Source organism: Salmo salar, chromosome 23, assembly GCF_965601325.2.
Source record: "Salmo salar chromosome 23, fSalSal1, whole genome shotgun sequence".
In the NCBI taxonomy this organism is placed as follows: Eukaryota; Metazoa; Chordata; class Actinopteri; order Salmoniformes; family Salmonidae; genus Salmo; species Salmo salar.
In genome coordinates, this window is record NC_138313.1 from 48,046,763 (window position 1) to 48,059,734 (window position 12,972).

The 12,972-nt window shown below is 41.2% G+C and overlaps 1 protein-coding gene across 1 annotated transcript in view; it reads right to left on the minus strand.

Annotated features, from left to right (window-relative positions):
* The window catches only part of LOC106584800 (epidermal growth factor receptor kinase substrate 8-like protein 2), a 102,480-nt gene extending 93,046 nt beyond the window's left edge, over window positions 1–9,434 (minus strand). The window contains exon 1 of the mRNA XM_082968196.1: window positions 9,104–9,434. The gene's annotated coding sequence lies outside the window, so the exon portion shown is untranslated. The remainder of the gene's footprint in view (window positions 1–9,103) is intronic.
* Window positions 9,435–12,972: the final 3,538 nt, after the last annotated feature.

A 12,972-nucleotide genomic window follows, 5' to 3' on the forward strand; every position in this document is an offset into this window, starting at 1 on the left:
CTCGAATCCCCGAGCTGACAAGGTAAAAATCTGTCGTTCTGCACTTGAACAAGGCAGTTAACCCACTGTTCCTAGGCTGTCATTGAAAATAAGAATTTGTTCTCAACTGACTTGCCTAGTTAAATAAAAGGTTAAATAAAATGAATGTAGCCTATACAACTCAGACCGTAAACTTTAATTCAATAACATAATGTTTTTGTATGTAGAAACTAAGATCGAAGAATTTAATTCACAAAAATAAATGTAACACTATAATACCCTGAGAACTTAATGTCTGAATTTGAATCACTAGAGTCTGAAGAGTCATACAGGCCACCAGATGAACAAACAAAACCTAAAGAGGTGTAGACAGGAATGTAACCGGGCCAACATCATTTCCTACATACCTGTTCAGCACAATACATTTCTGCCAAGAACATTCCATAACTTTGCAACCTGCTCACCTCCCTACAATACAGTTTAAATGTATGGATGTAAGTATGACCTACAGTAATTCTAACAGAGAGAGAGAGAGAACAAGAGAGACAGAGAGAGGGAGAGCAAGAGAGAGAGCGAGAGCGAGAGAGAGAGCGAGAGCGAGCGAGCGAGAGAGCAAGAGAGAGAGAGAGCAAGAGAGAGAGAGCAAGCGAGAGAGCGAGAGCAAGAGAGAGAGAGCAAGAGAGAGAGAGAGAGCGCACGAGAGCGAGAGAGAGCGAGTGAGAGAGCGAGTGAGAGCGTGAGAGAGAGAGCGAGAGAGAGAGCGACCGAGCGAGAGAGCGAGCGAGCGAGCGAGCGAGAAAGCGAGAGAGAGAGCGAGTGAGAGAGAGAGAGAGTGAGAGAGAGAGTGAGAGAGAGAGAAAGCGATAGCGAGAAAGCGAGAGCGAGAGAAAGCGAGAGCGAGAGAAAGCGAGAGCGAGAAAGCGAGAGCGAGAAAGCGAGAGAGAAAGCGAGAGAGAGAGAGTGAGAGCGAGAGAGCTGTGCTGTCCAATATTTAGAGCAGGGCAGGGTGAGGAGTGAGCCCGTGTGAGAGTTCACTCTTCAGCATTGCCGTTGAACTTGGAAACAGGAAGCATCTCATATTTTTAAGACAGGCTTCTCCTGTTCTGAGTTAACAGGTTCTGGTACTGTGAGAATAGTTTTTCTACATCTACAGATGTGGTGGGAAGCCACAAGTACAGAGAAGCAACACGAGCCAGAGTTGGCAGCCTGTCTTGCCTCGCTGCTCTGGCCTCTCTGGCATCCGTTTTATCTATAACCACTCCTCTTCACTCATAACAGGGATGATGTGCACATAGTCCTTCCTCTCTTTCCTGGACCCTTCCACTCAGACTGAACATATGAATATAGTTCCAGAGAGCCTCTACCACAGGCTAAATGGAACATTCTCTCATGGCAACCTTGAAGAGCTACACCCATCTCTCTCTCGCTCTCTCTTGCTCTGGAAAGTTCTCCTCCAGCTGAGTGGTGGTGTGGTGGCACCAAGAGCATGTGAAGGTCCTGCAGCTGAGTGGTGGCACCAAGAGCATGTGAAGGTCCTGCAGCTGAGTGGTGGTGTGGTGGCATCAAGAGCATGTGAAGGTCCTGCAGCTGAGTGGTGGTGTGGTGGCACCAAGAGTATGTGAAGGTCCTGCAGCTGAGTGGTGGCACCAAGAGCATGTGAAGGTCCTGCAGCTGAGTGGTGGCACCAAGAGTATGTGAAGGTCCTGCAACTGCGTGGTGGTGTGGGGGTGCCAGTCATCTGCCTCTGCCGTGCCCTATCAAATCACTTACATATCTGTTAAATTTAACCCTGGAATGTAATGAAACTCCAAAGATCTGGAAATCAGCATTTGTCCTATCACTTTTAAAAGGGGAGATCCAACTCTTTTAAATAATTATAGGCCGATCTCAAAGCTGTCACACCTGGTGAAAATACTTGAAACCCTTATGAGTGAATAGCTAAAATAGTTTTTATATACTAACTCTATTTTATCAATGTACCAATCGGGGTTCAGGAAGAAGCATAGCACAATTACAGCAGCGATGAAGGTTTTAAATGATATCACTGAAGCCCTTGACAAAAAAACAGCACTGTGTGTCACTTTTCATTGATCTCTCTAAGGCTTTTGATACAGTTGATCATGCTATACTGAGGCAGAGATTGTCGAGTGTAGGTCTTTCAGAGCATACAGTTGCATACTTTGCTAACTATCTCTCTGATAGAACTCAGTGCACTCAATTTAATGGGCTCATGTCTGTTAAATTGTCTATCTGTAATGGTGTACCCCAGGGCACTGTACTTGGTCCCCTCTTATTCACTAATTATATAAATAATTTAGACAAAAATGTGCTAAATGCGCAACTTCACATGTATGCTGATGATACTGTTATTTATTGTTGTGCCTCGTCTCTCACAAAAGCTTTCCAGAACTTGCAAATTGCTTTTTATACTGTTCAACATACCTTGTGCCAATTGAAGCTTATCCTCGATACTGACAAAACTAAACAAATGGTGTTTTCTATAGCAAGAAATAGACCTCTGAACCTTTCACCTATTACTACCTGTCAGGGGAATGAGATTGAGACTGTAACCTCATAAATATCTTACGATTATAATTGATGACAGCCTCTTTTAAATTGCATATTCAACAACTTTCAATTTTTTTTTAACTGAAGTTGGGATTTTATTTTAGGAATAAGGTTTTATTTTACCTTTATTTAACCAGGTAGGCCAGTTGGGAACTAGGAGGAGGCTAGAAGAAGGCTAGTATCAGCTACATTTATGCCTTTACTAGACTATGGGGATATTTTATATATGAATGCTTCCGCTCAGTGTTTGAGATCAACTGACAACCTTTACCATGGACCATTGAGATTCATTTTAAAATGCAAAACCCTTATGCACCACTGCACTTTATATACCAGGGTTGGCTGGACTTCTCTAGTCACTCGTAGGCTCAGTCACTGGTATACTTTTATTTACTAAGCCATTTGGGTTTTACGACCATTTTATTTGGGCATTTTTATTGTTCAGAAATGTTTTATTGTTCATTCGCATGACTTTATCCTGCTAACTGTCCAAATGTCCGAACTGAATTTGGTAAAAGGGCTTTAATGTACTCTGCACCATCAGCTTGGAACGCCTTACAAAATACTTTTAAACTGGAAGAATGGTGTTTTTAAAACAGCTGATGAAGGATTTTGAGGCTGATTCCCTGACATGTCAATGTTTTTAATTTGCTGTTTTATGATTTTTGTTAGACTCTTCTGAATTCTATGATTTTTTTTACTCGATTACCTGTAGTTTTTCATGTTGTCTGTCTGCAATTGTGTAATGACTTGGTGCTGCCTATCTTGGCCAGGACACTCTTGAAAAAGCCCTTCCTGGTTAAATAAAGGTGAAATAAATACAAGAGCAAGTGAAGGTCCTGCAGCTTGTCGCTGATGTGGCTGATGGCTCTAATGTCTTCTCCAGCTTCTTAACTTTTTATGGATAGGGGGCAGTATTTTCACGGCCGGATAAAAACGTACCCTGGTAATCTGGTTATTACTCCTGCCCAGAAACTAGAATATGCATATAATTATTAGCTTTGGATAGAAAACACTCCAAAGTTTCTAAAACTGTTTGAATGGTGTCTGTGAGTATAACAGAACTCAAATCGCAGGCCAAAACCTGAGAAGATTTTGTACAGGAAGTACCCTGTCTGACCATTTCTTGGCCTTCTTTGCCATCTCTATCCAAAACAGAGTGTCTCTGCTGTAACGTGACACTTCCTGAGGCTCCCATAGGCTCTCAGAAGGCAGCAGAATGTTGAATGATGACTTTGCAGTCTCTGGCTGAAAAACAGTAGCGCATTTGGTAAGTGGTCGATCTGAGAACAATTAGACTGGGGCGCGCGTGCACGAAACGACTCCATGTTTACATTTTCAGTCTTTGAACGAAAACAACGACTCCCGGTCGGAATATTATCGCTTTTTTTACGAGAAAAATCGCATAAAAATTTATTTTAAACAGCATTTGACATGCTTCGAAGTACGGTAATGGAATATTTTGAAATTTTTTGTCACGATACGCGCCGGGCGCGTCACCCTTCGGATAGTGTCTTGAACGCACTAACAAAACACCGCTATGTGGATATAACTATGGATTATTTGGAACCAAAACAACATTGGGTGATGAAGTAGAAGTTCTGGGAGTGCATTCTGATGAAGAACAGCAAAGGTAATCCAATTTTTCTTATAGTAAATCTGAGTTTGGTGAGTACCAAACTTGGTGGGTGTCAAAATAGCTAGCCATGATGGCCGGGCTATCTACTCAGAATATTGCAAAATGTGCTTTCACCGAAAAGCTATTTTAAAATCGGACACCGCGATTGCATAAAGGAGTTCTGTATCTATAATTCTTAAAATAATTGTTATGTTTTTTTGTGAATGTTTATCGTGAGTAATTTAGTAAATTCACCGGAAGTGTTCGGTGGGAATGCTAGTTCTGAACGTCACATGCTAATGTAAAAAGCTGTTTTTTTATATAAATATGAACTTGATTGAACAAAACATGCATGTATTGTATAACATAATGTCCTAGGAGTGTCATCTGATGAAGATCATCAAAGGTTAGTGCTGCATTTAGCTGTGGTTTTGTTTTTTGTGACATTATATGCTAGCTTGAAAAATGGGTGTCTGATTATTTCTGGCTGGGTACTCTGCTGACATAATCTAATGTTTTGCTTTCGCTGTAAAGCCTTTTTGAAATCGGACAGTGTGGTTAGATAAAGGAGAATCTTGTCTTTAAAATGGTGTAAAATAGTCATATGTTTGAAAAATTGAAGTTTTCGGATTTTCGAGGAGTTTGTATTTCGCGCTACGCCCATCATTGGATATTGGAGCAGGTGTTCCACTAGCGGAACGTCTAGATGTAAGAGGTTATTAAGGAGAACCACCAGCTACGGATTGGCTCCAGACCAGCTCCAGACTGTCTAGTACCATCGCTGCAACTCCCCTACGGACTCGGGAGAGGCGAAAGTCGAGAGCCACGCGTCTTCAGAAACACGCCCCTGCCAAGCCGCATTGCTAGCTTAACCTAGAAGCCAGCCGAACCAATGTGTTGGAGGAAACACAGTCCAGCTGGTGACTGGAGTCAGCGTGCACTGCGCCCGGCCCGCCACAAGGAGTCGCTAGAGCGCGACAGGACAAGAAAATCCCGGCCCGGCCATATACTTCTTACCTTGATGCTAATTCAGTACGTTCCATTTGACATTCCCTTGCCTGTCATCGTCAACTCATCTCTTGACATTTAATCCCAAAGATATCTGGTAGAGTTCTGCTAGCCGATCCGAGCCCGACGGGCCCCGACATTATACATCAGGTTAGGGCCGGGTTAGGGCCATTTCATCATCAATAACTAGGGTAAGGGCAGAGCTTCACTAAATTTGCTCTGCTGCTGCAGTAAAGTCATATCTGACAAAGATCATAACATGGTGTCCGAAGTCCTTCAACCTCATCCTAATATAAGACAATAAAGATTATTTCACAGAAAATAATAATGTTCCTTGAGTTTTGTCGGAGTTTAGAGTCTTCATTGAGCAGAGCAGCCTATGTGGAGCCGTTGCTATGGATACACAGACAAAATGAAGAATCCACTACATTACCTTGAAAGTTGCAGTACAAATCACATTATTGTGGAAGTACCTCCTCTAACAGTATGAATCAGGTTGTTTGAGAAGGTTTGAATCCTAAGCAACCTGCCTACACATTGTTTGAAGTACAATAGACCAACATAGCTACTGTAGTAGGTCAAAGTTGTGTGCTGGAAAACCTTGGTGGAGCATGGGTGAAGTAGGCATTGTGGTGCTCATGTGAATTTCCTTTATTTTTCGGCTTCAGACCAATGCTTTCTTCTCACTTAAAACACTGTTTTGTTTTTAATAAACCTTGTTTTGGTTGTGAAATAATACAAGTATTGTTTGTGGCTATACTATTTTATGTGCATTTTTGTGTGTATTTTATGTGTTTTGACCAGAGACATTTCTATACTTTTTTTTAATCCCAGTTATTCTTTCATAATTAAAACCTTATTATATTCAAATTTTAACATTCAGTTTTGTTTTTCTGCTTCTTATTAGGTAGCTACTATAAGAGTATTGTCTCCGTGTCCCTGTGACGTCTCTAAACTTCATATTTTTAACATTCATTTCCGGTTCCAAGCCTCATCATTGAACAGGTACCGAGGTTAAGGGTGTTGTCAAGGCAACGACACTACACATAAGATGACGTGAACAAACACCACAACAATAGATGAGGTGTGGAGTTTCAGAAGGCTCATCGGAGGGTGTATGGTTGTGGTATGCACCAGAAACAATACAGTACTGTCATTAGATAATCCGACGAGACAGTTCTGAATCAACTTCAAATGACACAGAAACCAACCTAACTCGTACTGCTAACATTCCAGATGGCTGGATCATTATATTGGGCCAACTCATATTGCTAACATTCCAGATGGCTGGATCATTATATTGGGCCAACTCATATTGCTAACATCCAAGATGGCTGGATCATTATATTGGGCCAACTCATATTGCTAACATCCAAGATGGCTGGATCATTATATTGGGCTGACTCATATTGCTACCATCCAAGATGGCTGGATCATTATATTGAGCCAACTCGTATTGCTAACATCCAAGATGGCTGGATCATTATATTGGGCTAACTCATATTGCTAACATCCAAGATGGCTGGATCATTATATTGGGCTAACTCATATTGCTAACATCCAAGATGGCTGGTTCGCTACTGAGACAGTGTGGTCTATCCACTATACAGTATGCCGGGATGTTTTCTATAAATTTCTCCTCTATAAGTCATTACATTTTGATATAGTTGTTAGTACGTGTTCTCTTCTGTGTCTATAGTGAACACTGATTCGTCCACCTGTGTTAGTCTTTAACCCATTTTTCTTCTGTAAACATACAGCCACATTCCCACACAACACAACAACAACAGAAAAAAAACTGATCGGTACCTAGCTAATACACTTAGCAGAATTCATTACACACATGAAGTAGTGTACATACAGACAAAAGCTATTCTCCAATCAGTAGCTAGCTAGTTGTTTGGCGTTGAGAGTAGTATTGACACAGCTAGTGGCAAGGGGCAGCCTAGTGGCAAGGGGCCTAGTGGTTAGAACGTTGGACTAGTAACCGAAAGGTTGCAAGATTGAATCCCCGAGCTGACAAGGTCTATCATTCGGCCCCTGAACAAGGCAGTTAACCCACTGTTCCCCTGAACAAGGCAGTTAACCCACTGTTCCTAGTTTAAATGTTCCTGCCCTTTCTCATTTATTTATGGATAACGAATAAAATAGACTATGTAAATAAATGTTTAAAAAAAATATATAAAAAAAAAATGTACTAGGTAATTTGTGAAAATGTTTTTTGTTGTTGTATTGTTTTAATTTGTTTGGTCAGCAATTTAGTTCTTGCCAAAATGCCCTACGCAATCCTTATAAAACAACAATCCTTCAATCAAGATAGTTCCTATCAGGCTGCTTATTGGTGGTGTAACCGATGTGAAATGGCTAGTTAGTTAGCGGTGGTGTGCGCTAATAGCATTTCAATCAGTGACGTCACTCGCTCTGAGACTTGAAGTAGGGTTTCCCTTTGCGTTGCAAGGGCCGCGGCTTTTGTGGCGCGATGGGTAACGATGCTTCGTGGGTGTCAGTTGTTGATGTGTGCAAGGGTCCCTGGTTCGAGCCCAGGTTGGGGCGAAGAGAGGGACGGAACCTACACTGTTACAATGGTGCAGTTAAATTGTACTACTAGACCTACATTTTTTTTAAATGTTTAATTTAACTAGGAAAGTCAGTTAAGAACAAATTCTTATTTACAATGACAGCCTACCGGGGAACAGTGGGTTAACTGCCTTGTTCAGGTGCAGAACGACAGATTTTTACCTTGTCAGCTCGGAGATTTGATCCAGCAACCTTTCAGTTACTAGTCCAACGCTCTAACCACCAGGCTACCTGCCACCAGGCTACCTGCCACATGATGATCACAGCATACACCTGTTCGGTTTGCTCCTAGCATAGTTCCTAAAGACCTTCACTTGAAAAACAGGAAAAAAATATTGTTGTTTGACCTTCACTTGAAAAACAGGGAATATTACCTGTTGTTTGGCCATCTTGAGCCACCTTAGCAACAACATAGCCAGAAACACTTTTTCCAAATAGTCTTAATCTAAGATAAATCAATAAATCTGTAATTAAATTTAGCTGTTTTGCCAATGAGGTCTTATTAAGTCTCGCAATTTTACATCTAGCTAAAATGTTTAGTGCATGAAAACAAGTAATCTCTCGTTGAACTACAAAATAAAACGCACAAAAGGGCATAGACTTCGGCTACCAAACTTCGACTTGTCTCCAATTTTTTTTTAAATGTGTGCAAGAATAACCGAAGACACCTGTCGAAGACAAAAAACTAACAAAAATGTCACAAAATGTTGTCATAATATATACGCTAACTGTTTCGACCTGGAAGCATTCGGTAAGCTTTACACACACACACACACACACACACACACACACACACACACACACACACACACACACACACACCACGAAGAGATAGATTTAGACCTGTCAAGTCAATACCAATACTCTGGACTCGGGTAATAATGTCATAAACACAAGTCTATCTGTCACTGGACTCAGGTAATAATGTGGTGTTATATTGAAATTATATAATAAATACATGTAAAATAACTCATAATAGCTCCTACATCAACAATCAACCATCCAATGAACTAGCACAGAAGTGTTCATTTTCGACAACCATACCATTTTTATATAATTTTATTTTCAGGTTAAATCACTAGCCTGAAACAGCCCAAAAACAGAGGCTAATAACGTACATATAAATTGTGTGTGTGTTGGGGGGGGGAGGGGGCATTATGAATAAATACATTAAGGACCGGAATGAATCCTTAAACTCTAGGGTCAAATTAGCCCTACATAGGACGCCTTACGGATAGGGTCAAATGCATGACGTTATCGTATCCATTCCAGAAACATGCAACAGACATACAACTGTGGAAAAAAAGGAGTAGGTATAGAAATGTCATAAAATAGTCCAACTATAGTCCTTACCTGCGCAACGCTGAACAAGCTAGGTCACCGCTCTTTCTCTCTTCTACGGATGGCACACTGTTGACAGTTTCAGTCCAAAACACTTTATTTCACTGCAACAATCAACAAAGTATCTCTTCAAATGTTCTGAACAGCAGTCAGTCTGGACGACTAGTTAGTAGCGCTAATGGTCAAGGCGACACGTAGCCTCCTATGTTGATACCAGAGCGATCTGACGTTGCGGTATTTACTGTGTTGGTATTCAAATAAAGTGATACGTAAATATATATCTATATGTATGTTTGCTCCTGTGGTAGCTGTTGATATCGGGCAGCCCAGACCGACGACAGTTTGGGGAAGGAGCTAGAGAGAGAGAGCAGGTGAGTGACAGGTGAGTGTGCGGGAAGGGGAGGAGCACAGCCGTCGTGGTGGCGGGGTATAGTATTCCAGATAGTGATGATCTATTATATTGACCAGATAGTGACGGTCTATTATATTGACCAGATAGTGATGGTCTATTATATTGACCAGATAGTGATGGTCTATTATATTGACTAGATAGTGATGATCTATTATATTGACTAGATAGTGATGGTCTATTATATTGACCAGATAGTGATGGTCTATTATATTGACCAGATAGTGATGGTCTATTATATTGACCAGATAGTGATGGTCTATTATATTGACTAGATAGTGATGGTCTATTATATTGACCAGATAGTGATGGTCTATTATATTGACCAGATAGTGATGGTCTATTATATTGACCAGATAGTGATGGTCTATTATAATGACTAGATAGTGATGGTGTATTATATTGACCAGATAGTGATGGTCTATTATATTGACCAGATAGTGATGGTCTATTATATTGACCAGATAGTGATGGTCTATTATATTGACCAGATAGTGATGGTCTATTATATTGACTAGATAGTGATGGTCTATTATATTGACCAGATAGTGATGATCTATTATATTGACCAGATAGTGATGGTCTATTATATTGACAAGAGAGTCGAGGGACCACTGGAATAATTAAAATACATGTCCTCAATGATGGAAAGCAGGCGGGAGGTCAGGTGGCACCATTCTAGCCAATGAGAGTGCATACATGCAAAAAAGTCATATTTTTTTGGCCGTGAAAAGAATGTTTCCCGTCTTAAATTTGCCTATAGCCAGGAAAATAAACCCACGAAGTGAGGATTATTTTGTTGTTGTATGGAGGTAAATGAGATTGTCGAATTTAGTCAACAAAAAATATAATTTCTAATTTTGCTACGTGAGGATTATGTGATGAAATAGAAGTTTCGTAGTGGTTAGGTTCTAACGAATGCACTGATTGATAGAATTGGACTCACACATAGCCACAAAGATGTTTGGGGAGCAAAGTAAACATTTGCCCTTGCTACAGACAGCTATATACAGGACTAGTAAAGAAAGGCCTACCAATTTGGTGAAGAAAAAACATTTTTACTATTTTCTGCATTGTAGAATAATAGTGAAGACATCAAAACTATGAAATAACACATATGGAATCATGTTGTAACCAAAAAAAGTGTTAAACAAATCAAAATATGTTTTATATTTGAGATTTTTCAAAGTAGCCACCCTTTGCCTTGATGACAGCTTTGCACACTCTTAGCATTTTGTCAACCAGCTTCCTGAGGTAGTCACTTGGAATGCATTTCAGTCACTGACGTGGTCTTCCTGTCTGGGTTGGCGCCCCCCTCGGGTTCGTGCCGTGGGGGAGATCTCCGTGGGCTATACTCGGCCTTGTCTCAGGATAGTAAGTTGGTGGTTGAAGACATCCCTCTAGTGGTGTGGGGCCTGTGCTTTGGCAAAGTGGGTGGGGTTATATCGTGCCTGTTTGGCCCTGTCCGGTATCGTCAGACGGGGCCACAGTGACTCCTGACCCCTCCTTTCTCAGCCTCAGCCAGTATTTATACTGCAATAGTTTGTGTCGGGGAGCTAGGGTCAGTCTGTTATATCTGGAGTATTTCTCCTGTCTTATCCGGTGTCCTGTGTGAATTTTAGTATGCTCTCTAATTCTCTCTCTTTCTCTCGGAGGACCTAAGCCCTAGGACCATGCCTCAGGACTACCTGGCCTGATGACTCCTTGCTGTTCCCAGTCCACCTGGTCGTGCTGCTGCTACAGTTTCAACTGTTCTGCCTGCGGCTATGGAACCCTGACCTGTTCACCGGACGTGCTACCTGTCCCAGACCTGTTGTCCCAGACCTGCTGGAACCCTGACCTATTCACCGGACGTGCTACCTGTCCCAGACCTGTTGTCCCAGACCTGCTGGAACCCTGACCTGTTCACCGGACGTGCTACCTGTCCCAGACCTGTTTTTTTAAACTCTCTAGAGACAGCAGGAGCGGTAGAGATACTCTGAGTAATCAGCTATGAAAAGACAACTGACATTTACTCCTGAGGTGCTGACCTGTTGCACCCTCTACAACCACTGTGATTATTATTATTTGACCCTGCTGGTCATCTATGAACATCTTGGCCATGTTCTGTTATAATCTCCACCCGTCACAGCCAGAAGAGGACTGGCCACCCCTCATAGCCTGGTTCCTCTCTAGGTTTCTTCCTTGGTTCCAGCCTTTCTATGGAGTTTTTCCTAGCCACCGTGCTTCTACACCTGCATTGCTTGCTGTTTGGGGTTTTAGGCTGGGTTTCTGTACAGCACTTTGTGACATCAGCTGATGTAAGAAGGGCTTTATAAATACATTTGATTGATTGTTTCAATTAACAGGTGTGCCTTGTTGACATACATATCAGCCCTCTCATTGGATAGAATGGTCACACCTGATCTCGCCTCATCCTGCCTGCCTTCCATCTTTGAGGACATGTATTTCCATTGTTAGAGCGGTCACTCAAATATCTTGTCAATATAATAGACAATCTGCTAAAACCAAGCTATGAAGGTTGTGCTGTTTGTTTTGGAAATTATGCTCTGTATATGGTCAAATCATAACATCAACATTCTTTCTGGGCAACATTTTTATTAAGAAATGTGAGTGGGGGAAATCCATAATGTCAACACAGTGCATGAGGGCCTTGCAAGTTGCATTAAATAGGACACATTTAAAAAATAAATGTAGACAAAAACACTCCAGTATCCATGCATTTGTAGTTTTATTTTCTTCCTAATTAATATGCCTTTTAACATTTACTGGCTGCAATGTAAAGTCAATATTCCGTCTCCAAGTATGTGATTGTGTATGAGAGGCGAGAGAGGCTGAACAGCTTTAAGTAGCTGGCAGAAAGAAAGAGGAGCAACAGTGTGGAACATTGCCCTGGTTTCAATGACACAGACGGGTAACAATGAATGCTGGCTCGTTGTTCAGGTAGGCCCTATCTCTGTGTCATTTTACAAATTACCTTGTTGAAGACGTATAGGTTTCTGTCACAACAGAGCAAAAATTAGTAGCCTGAATCCAAACTCAGTTGTTCCATTTCACGTCACGGTTTCAGTCTCTAAATGGAAACCAGCTGAGCCTTATTTCCATAAGGAGGCAATACAAAGAAGCATGATTGAATTAAACACTGTAAACTATAAATAATATCTTAAGTAACGATCATGCAACATCTGTGAATTGTAACTGCACTGTTATCTGGACTAGTCTGAAGTTGTTCTGTGGTGATTATGACACGGTATATGTTGTGGTATCTTCATGCTGTTGTCGTGTTGTTATTTACTTAGTAGGCCCAGTAAAAATTACCCCTCAGAGATTAATACAGTTTTATTGAATTGGATTTAATTGAATCTTTTATAGGTGAGAGGTTGTCCTGTACGAGTCCGGGTGCCAGTCGGTTAAATCCTTTATTTGTTCTATCAGTTTTGGTTACAGGTACAATATTCATGTCAAATTGTAA